General features: G+C 40.3%; 1 protein-coding gene across 1 annotated transcript in view; it reads left to right on the plus strand.

Annotated features, from left to right (window-relative positions):
• Positions 1–3,002: 3,002 nt before the first annotated feature.
• The window catches only part of syvn1 (synovial apoptosis inhibitor 1, synoviolin), a 70,143-nt gene continuing 63,983 nt past the window's right edge, over positions 3,003–9,162 (plus strand). The window contains exon 1 of the mRNA XM_037676038.1: positions 3,003–3,188. The gene's annotated coding sequence lies outside the window, so the exon portion shown is untranslated. The remainder of the gene's footprint in view (positions 3,189–9,162) is intronic.

Genomic DNA, 9,162 nt, shown 5'->3' on the forward strand with positions numbered 1-9,162 from the left:
AGCTGTGAAAATGATCTTATTGTTCAATTTAGATGTGTGGTTTTGTTTCTTGTTTCTAACAAAATATTCCTGTCATCAGATCTCAGCATCATTGCGGCTGAACACCGGTGTTACCATAGATATAAACACTAGATGCCTCAGCTGCTGCGGCGCAGGATTTTCACCGCTATCTTGGAGAGGTCGTCCTTCATATTTGGTTAAAGCAGAAGATGTCTCAGCACTTCGCAGCTTATTTCTGTTCAGATCGACGGACTGTTGACGTCAGGTCTCGGGGGATAACTTTTCACAAGTAAGATGAACATATTACTGTTAGTATTTTGTGAATATAATATTACTGTACTGTATTTATGTCCACCAGCTGATGTGATGTTCAGTGTAACACGGTGTTCAGCTGCAATGAAGCTGACTGAGATCTGATGACAGGAATATTTTGCTAACAATCATACTCACTATTTCAGCAGCTTTGGTTCATTTTCAACAGATATGCATCAAAACTGGAGTTTTGTTTAAGTTCTAAAAAATTAAAAAATAAAACTGGGGAGAATATAGGAAATAGAAAATAAGATTGACCTCCTCTGTACAATGTTTTTGTGTAGACACAAATGTCCTGTTTTCATTTTGAAGGTTTCCCAAAGAACAAGATGTGAGGAAGAGGAGGAAGTATCTTTGAGGAGGATTCATCTGAGCAGTGAGGATTTTAAACTGGAGGATTCTGATCAAACTGGTCAGACTGTCCGACAGAGAGATGGTGTGGTACCATGGGTTCACCTTAAGAGAGTAGGAGCATCATTATAAGTTCATTAGAGTTCATAAAGTTACATATTTTATTGTGAGTCACAAGGTGAGACACCTCCATGTGTTTCTATGAACAGGTAACTAGAGACTGTAAAGTTCATTTTCATGATGCTTTTTCATTTCAGCTTGAAAACTGCAGGACTACAGGAAGTGAACAAAAGCTGCAGCTGCTCTGTCTGTGCACGCTCAGGAACGTGCACGCCACACACACAACCTCAGGAGTGTGCACGTCCCACACAACCTCAGGAACGTGCACGTCACACACACAACCTCAGGAACGTGCACGTCACACACACACTCTCAGGAACGTGCACGCCACACACACATGCTCAGGAACGTGCACGTCACACACACACTCAGGAACGTGCACGTCACACACACAACCTCAGGAACGTGCACGTCACACACACAACCTCAGGAACGTGCACGTCACACACACACACTCAGGAACGTGCACGTCACACGCACACAACCTGGGCCTCATGATGTATTTCTATTTTAAACTTTATTTTTCATTGATCTTTATTTATCCAGGTCGACTCACTGAGTCACGAGAACTCATTTTAAAGAGAGACCTGTTTAGGAGCAGGTGGTGGGGGTTGAGTGCCTTGCTCAGAGGACCAGGGTGGGGCCAATGAGGGTGGAGGCAGGTGTGGGTGTTTCACCTTTTCCACCTCATTTTGATGTTGACAGTACCGGGAGTTGAACCTGTGACATTCCCATCACAGGCCCATCTTGTAACCTCTGCTCCACCACTCCCCCACATGACATCATATCATACTGGTCGTATTAAAATCTCACTGGTTTCCTTCCAGATGTGTTAAACTGGTCCCCTGATGTTTGCAGGTGTGTGTGGTCAGTGGATGAAAAGCCTGGCATGAACAAGATGATGCTGGAGATGATGATTTGACGAGAGCTCCCACCTTCTACCTGTGAAGAACAAGAGCAGCTCAGTGAAGGTGCTGAGAGCTGCAGAGAGGCTGATCCATGGAGCTTCAACACAGCAACCTCCAAACATGTCCACCCTCACACACATCGTCCATGAAGACACTTTCATGTTGCTGCTGATCTGTTTCATGTTGCTGCTGATCTGTTTCATGTTGCTGCTGATCTGTTTCAGTGTTGATGTGTTCATGCGTGCACATCTGCTCACAGACTCATGTTCATGTTTGTGCTGATGTTCAATGTTTTATGTTATGAGTGCTTAGTGTAGATTTGAAGCTCTCGACCTTTGACCTCTCTAAGTGTCTTTAAGAATCTGTTGGACTCCTGGCAGGGTCCAATGCAGACATGTTCCTGTTTTTAGTTTTCTACATTTGTCTTGGAATCTAGCTGTTTTTTGTTTTGTTACCTTTTTCCTTTTAGCCATCCTATTTGTTAAAAAAAAAAAAAAACTGTAGTATGAGTTTTTATAACTGCTTATTGTTGTTGCTGTTGTCCATTGTTGTCATCTTTCTTTGTTGAAATCAGGTCTCTCTTGTAAATGAGTCCTCGAGGCTCAATGGGATTTACCTGTAGAAATAAAGGTTGATTGATTTAGTTGATGTTTTTCTTAGTTCATATCTTAGATGTTTTTACTGTTTTTCTTGTACATTTTATTGTTGGATGTAACTGGGACCCTGTGGACATAATTTCGCTCCACCACATGTACCACATGAGGTGCGAATGACAATAAAGAAACTCTGAGTCTGACATCAGCTGGTGGACATAAATACAGTACAGTAATATTATATTCACAAAATACTAACAATAATATGTTCATCTTACTGTGAAAAGTTATCCCCCGAGACCTGACGTCAACAGTCCGTCGATTAGAACAGAAATAAGCTGCGAAGTGCTGAGACATCTTCTGCTTTAACCAAATATGAAGGACGACCTCTCCAAGATGGCGGACATATTGCCTACTTCCCAGCAGACAATGCGGGATCTTGTGTGAATGACAGTCAGTCATGGAAACTTCCCATTGGTCCACGTTTATGTTTACCGTAAAACATGTAAAATGTGACATTAAAAAAGTACAATACCTTAAAACACGGTTAATGACACTTGCCTATGAATTATAAGTAACCATTAGTTATTAGACAACAATTATTCTTTGTTATTTATGTCTGGTTTTATTATAATTGTTATATTTAAAACCGCAGTCTTGTCGGGGACGCACAGCTTTACTCTTGCGTCAATTTACCGCACCAACCGGAAGTGACGTGGCTCGCTAGTAACAAGCCAAAGATAAACACGTAGACGGACGGTGCACAGTCGAAAATAATTAAAAATATCTGGAGGTACCGGTGACAACATTGACATGGACTAGCTGATGGGGACATACATGTTGGATCAGGCGAGGAGGTTTCGTTAAATCACAGAAGAAGAAAGTGTTCCGCGACGTCAGGTCGGTGAGTGACAGATGTAGCTACAAGCTAACGCAGGCTAACAGCACAATGTATTTATTTATGTTGACAGTGTGGACTCACTAACAAACACTCGCACATCTGTGATGGAGTGTTTCAGTCAGTGCTTCTATCCTACACTGTTTCACCTTGTCTTAGAAACCTACCACATGTACTAGCACACTATTACTGCAAGTATTTCTTGGACTTGAACATGGTTAGCATGAGAGGAGCAGCGCCTGAAAAAGAAAAAGCATTACTCAGAAATCAACAAAGTCCATGCTCAATAATCCAGGTATACAAGCCTACAATTTTCAGTCAGCCAACAAAACTGGTTTATTCCACTTTGGAGTAAGCTGTTTGGGGGAAGAATCAGTTTTGTTGTCGTTTCCTTGACTGATGAAGCCTTCTGGATGGAAGGTGAAACATTTCAGCAAAAAACCTAACTGTCCAGATGAGCTGCCTGAAAATGTTGGATTACTCAGAAATGTTTGTCTACGTCGGATAAAGCTGCTAATGTTTCTCCTTGAGTTTAGAAACTTCATTACAGAAGAGGCACCGTATGAGGTGCCATTAGTGCCACAATATGTTGATGTGTCTGTAAAGTGTGTATGTAGCATGCTGCGTGCATGTTAGATGATGTACAAACCGGATTCCAAAAAAGTTGGGACACTAAACAAGTTGTGTATAAAAAGTGAATGCAATGATGTGGAGGTGCCAACATCTAATATTTTATTCAGAAAAGAACACAAATCACAGATGAAAAGTTTAAACTGAGAGAATGTTTCATTTTAAGGGAAAAATCTGTTGTTTCCAAATTTCATGGCGTCAACAAATCCCAAAAAAGATGTGACCAGTCCATTTTTCCCCACTGTGTGGCATCCCCCCTTCTTCTTACAACACTCAACAGACGTCTGGGGACAGAGGAGACCAGTTTCTCCAGTTTAGAAATAGGAATGCTCTCCCAGTCATGTCTAATACAGGCCTCTAATGCCCCTTTTCCACCGTCACAGAGCGGATCAGGTCAGTTCGGGTTGGTTCAGATCGGCTCGTGTCTCGTTGTTTCCATTTACACTTCTGGACCGGCTCTGTAGGCGGGGACTAGAATCCAACTGGTCTTACCACCTGGTGGCGGTAGTGCTCCCTTAAGCTACTTACTAGCCACCACTAAACGTATTAGAAGAAGAACACCCTGAAGACTTTGTCACAGGATGTTGTGGAAGAGATGTCATGCTCTAATGGAGTACCTCATGAGCTGTAACTTTTAAACCTGATTCATAATCCTACCTTACTGCCTTCCTGCTGCTTTAAACCCATGTGTTTTACATTTTAGTATAGATTTTTACAATAAAGATGTATTAAAAATATCTTCACTTTTATTATTTACAGATATGCACAAGGTTCATGTTAAATTACAAAACATCACACTGTGCTGTAATCTTTGAAACTGATTTTACAATAAGATACAGACTTGAAAACAATTAGGTTAAATTTTGTACTTAAATTTTAAATGTTTGTCTTTCATTAAATTAAAACAAATTTATTACTTATTAATCTAAAAAAGTTAAGTCTGGTCCTCTGGACATTCAAAAAACAAAACAAACAAACAAAAAACATTTATTGTTTATTTATTATAAACTGTATTGTTTGTTTTGTGAATGTCCAGAGGACCAGACTTAACTTTTTAGATTTTTCTACCTGGATTATTGAGCAGCATCAGGATATTAATTAATAAATAGTTGGTCTGTGAACACCATGGGGTCCTAGAAGAGTTGAAGAGGAGGCTGTTGATGTCTGTGCCTCCCTGGTGAAGATGCTGCTCCCACAACCCTGAAGCAGAAGATGATGGATGGATGGATGGATGGATGGATGGATGGATGGATGGATGGATGGATGGATGGTGAAGGAGGAGACCATCAAACAGCAGGAGTGGTCAGTTCAGGTGAACTCCTGCCTGTTTGCTTCAGATCAGCTGTTCAAATCTCTGCAGGTTCAAATAAAAGGTGCACCAGGACTTTCAGATGAATCTCTCAGGCCACAGTTGTACGGACGATAACTGATAACTGATAAATGATAACTGATAAATGATAACTGATAATTGATAAATGATCACTAATAACTGTCCTTTCTGAATTTTTGACTGTTTTTGTCTCACTTCATCCTAGAACAAAACATTTATAACATAATAACAGTTGAGCAGATTCTAGTAATCTTTTCTTAGGATTCATTAAAGATCAAATGCAACTGGAAATTCTTCTCAACTTCCAGTATGAATTTAAACAAACACTATCTGCACTTAACATTGTAAAATTTGTTTAGTAAATTTAATGTTCAAGGACACCACTTAAGAAAAAAAATTGTTTAATAGTAAAAGAAGTGAAAAATGTAGAAAAATAAAAACTACAGCGTCCAACTAATGATTGTGTATCTGTGTGTCCCTCGTCTCACGGGCTTCATCCAGAAGAAGACACAAGTGTTGTTCCTGCTGTGTCCGCTTCAGTTCTTCATGTTCATTCAGTGATGAAAGAAGACTTTTCTTTACTGGACTCTTTTCTCTTTCTCTTCACCAGAAAGAAGAAACAGGTGGTTAATTCAAGCTACATACTGTTTTTGAATAAATGCATCAAACAAAGAAAGGTGCTGCTAACAGCTATAACAGATATATTAATAATAAGAAACTGATCAAATAAGAAAATGAAAAATAAATTGATTTAAAAATAATGAAAATGATAATAATGGATATATGAATCAGAAAGTATTATACAGATACAGATATTCTTTATTGTCATTCGCACCTCATGTGGTCCATGTGGTGGATCAAAATTATGTACACAGGGTCCCAGTTACATCCAACAATAAAATGTAAAATAAAAACAGTAATAACATCTAAGATATGAACTAAGAAAAACATCAACTAAAAATATGATAAGCACTAATAGCATAAAAACATTAAACACAATACGCAGAACAGCAGCACAGACATGAGTCTGTGTGAGCAGACGAGCACGAATGAACACAGCAACATGAAACAGATCAGCAGCAACATGAAACTGATCAGCAGCAACATGAAACAGATCAGCAGCAGCATGAAACAGACCAGCAGCAACATGAAACAGATCAGCAGCAGCATGAAACAGACCAGCAGCAACATGAAACAGATCAGCAGCAGCATGAAACAGACCAGCAGCAACATGAAACATCAGCAGCAACATGAAACAGATCAGCAGCAACATGATTATCCTGGTTAGATCTTCATAAGGCTGCACAAACTCAAGTTCATGTTGCTGTTTGACGTATTGTTTTGATTGTTTACTGCTATTAGTGCTTAGTGTTTTATTAGTAGATGTTTTTTAGTTGATATTTTTCTTATTTCCTATCTTAGATCTTATTACTGTTTTTATTTTACATTTTGTTGTCTGTAACTGGGACCCTGTGAACATAATTTCATCCCAATTCAGTATTTATTCAACATATTATTATTTTTTTACTTTAAAAATAAAATAAATCAAGTCCTTATCGGCACAAATAAAGTGATGTGGAACATGTTGCATCTGTTCTTACCGAGCACAGAAGCTGCAGCGTTGTGCTGCTCTGTGAGGTGCAGGTGGGCTGTGATGGAGCTCTGTCAGGTGCAGACTCCTCTGATGGAGCTCTGTCAGGTGTAGACTCCACTGATGGAGCAGGAGCAGGAGCCGGGAGGCTTGGAGGGTTTAATGTGGAGTTTAGAGACGAACCGTCACGCACTGAAATACGTTCTGGATAAAATACAGTGAGAAACGGGACCGGAGGACAGTTAGCATTTATGCAAATTAGCTTAGCATCGTAGCACCGATGTTGTCCTATTATGGCGTCAGCCTCTTTTGTTAGTTAAAAACGTTCAGAACCGATGGGATGAGTAACTTAAAATATGTTTAAAGTTAGAAAACACTCACCATCTTCTATAAATGATTCAAGTAGAGCAGTGGTCGTGTCCAAACCACCCTCCAATCCTCCATCTAGCTCGCTTTGACTTTTTTCTTCGGCCACCAAGCACAACACCACCTGCACTTCTGCATTTGACCACGGCTTTGACATTATTGTTGTTGTATAGCTTCAAAATACTAAAAGATACGCTCCTCGAGTTATCGCTAATGGCAAGCGGTAGAGAAAAAATGGTGGATCGGGTTGTTTGGAAAGACTCCACAGACTCCTCCCCCCAACCAATCAGTGACCGACAGTGTTTCTGACGTCACGGCGCGGCTCGCTTGGACCTCTTGAGAAGCCGGGCCAGAATTTAGGGAGGCGAGCCGGTCACAGGAACAGTGGAAAGACCTCAAACGCCCGTCAAGTCGGAAATATCCGACCCGCGCCGTGACGGTGGAAAAGGGGCATAACTGTTCAGTCGTCTTGGGCCTTCTTTGTCGCACCTTCCTCTTTATGATACACCAAATGTTCTCTATAGGTGAAAGATCTGGACTGCAGGCTGGCCATTTCAGTACCCGGATCCTTCTCCTACGTAGCCATGATGTTGTGATTGCTGCAGAATGTGGTCTGGAATTATCGTGTTGAAAAATGAAGGGTCTTCCCTGAAAGAGATGACGTCTAGATGGGAGCATATGTTGTTCTAGAACCTGAACATAGTTCTCTGCATTAATGGTGCCTTTCCAGACATGCAAGCTGCCCATGCCACAAGCGCTCATGCAACCCCATACCATCAGTGATGCAGGCTTCTGAACGGAACGTTGATGACAACTTGGGCTATCCTTGTCCTCTCTGGTCCGGATGACATGGCGTCCCAGTGTTCCATAAAGAACTTCAAATCGTGACTCATCTGACCACAGAACAGCCTTCCATTTTGCCACACTCCATTTTAAATGACCCCTGGCCCAGTGCAAACGTCTGAGCTTGTGGAGCTTGCTTAGAAATGGCTTCCTCTTTGCACTGTAGAGTTTCAGCTGGCAACGGCGGATGGCACAGTGGATTGTGTTCACTGACAATGCTTTCTGGAAGTATTCCTGAGCCCATTCTGTTATTTTCTTGACAGTGGCATTCCTGTTTGAGGTGCAGTGACGTTTAAGGGCCCGGAGATCACGAGCATCCAGTAGAGTTTTACGGCCTTGACCCTTACGCACAGCGATCGTTCCAGATTCTCTGAATCTTTTGATGATGTTATGCACGGTTGATGATGATAACTTAAAAGTCTTTGCTATTTTACGCTGGGTAACACCATTCTGGTATTGCTGCACTATCTTTCTGCACAACAATGGTGGAATTGGTGATCCACTTACTATCTTGGCTTCTGAGAGACACTGACACTCTGAGAAGTTCTTTTTATACCCAATCATGTTGTCAATTGACCTAATTAGTGTTAATTGATCTTCCAGCTGTTCGTTATATGCTCAGTTTCCTTTCTCCAGCCACTTATTGCTACTTGTCCCAACTTTTTTGGGATTTGTTGACACTGTGAAATTTTGAATCAACATATTTTTCTTTTAAATTGTTACATTTACTCAGATTAAACGTTTGATCTGTCATCTATGTTATATTACGAATAAAATATTGACATTTGCCCTCTCCACATCATTGCATTCAGTTTTTATTCACAATTTGTTTAGTGTCCCAACTTTTTTGGAATCCGGTTTGTATAAGGTGCATATGTTAGATGATAAGTTAATTGATATATATATTGTGCATGCCTATATACTGCATTGTGCCTAACATCATATTACATATACACTTTACGTAGACACATAAACATATTTTTGGTTCTAATGGGAGCTCTTGGCACTGAAGGGTTAAAGTACCTTATGATAATTAACTTACATGCTTTCAGTTTTATGTATCCTAAATGTGTTCAAAATGTTTAAAGTATTTCCTGACGCATGCTCAATAATCCAGGTAGAAAAATCCAAAAAAGTTCAATCTGGTCCTCTGGACATTCAAAAAAACAAAACAAAGCAAAAAAATATAGAAACGTTTCGTCTCTCATCCTGAGGACTTC

Source organism: Nematolebias whitei, chromosome 4 (genome assembly GCF_014905685.2).
Source record: "Nematolebias whitei isolate Nwh7 chromosome 4, NemWhi1, whole genome shotgun sequence".
NCBI lineage: Eukaryota > Metazoa > Chordata > Actinopteri > Cyprinodontiformes > Rivulidae > Nematolebias > Nematolebias whitei.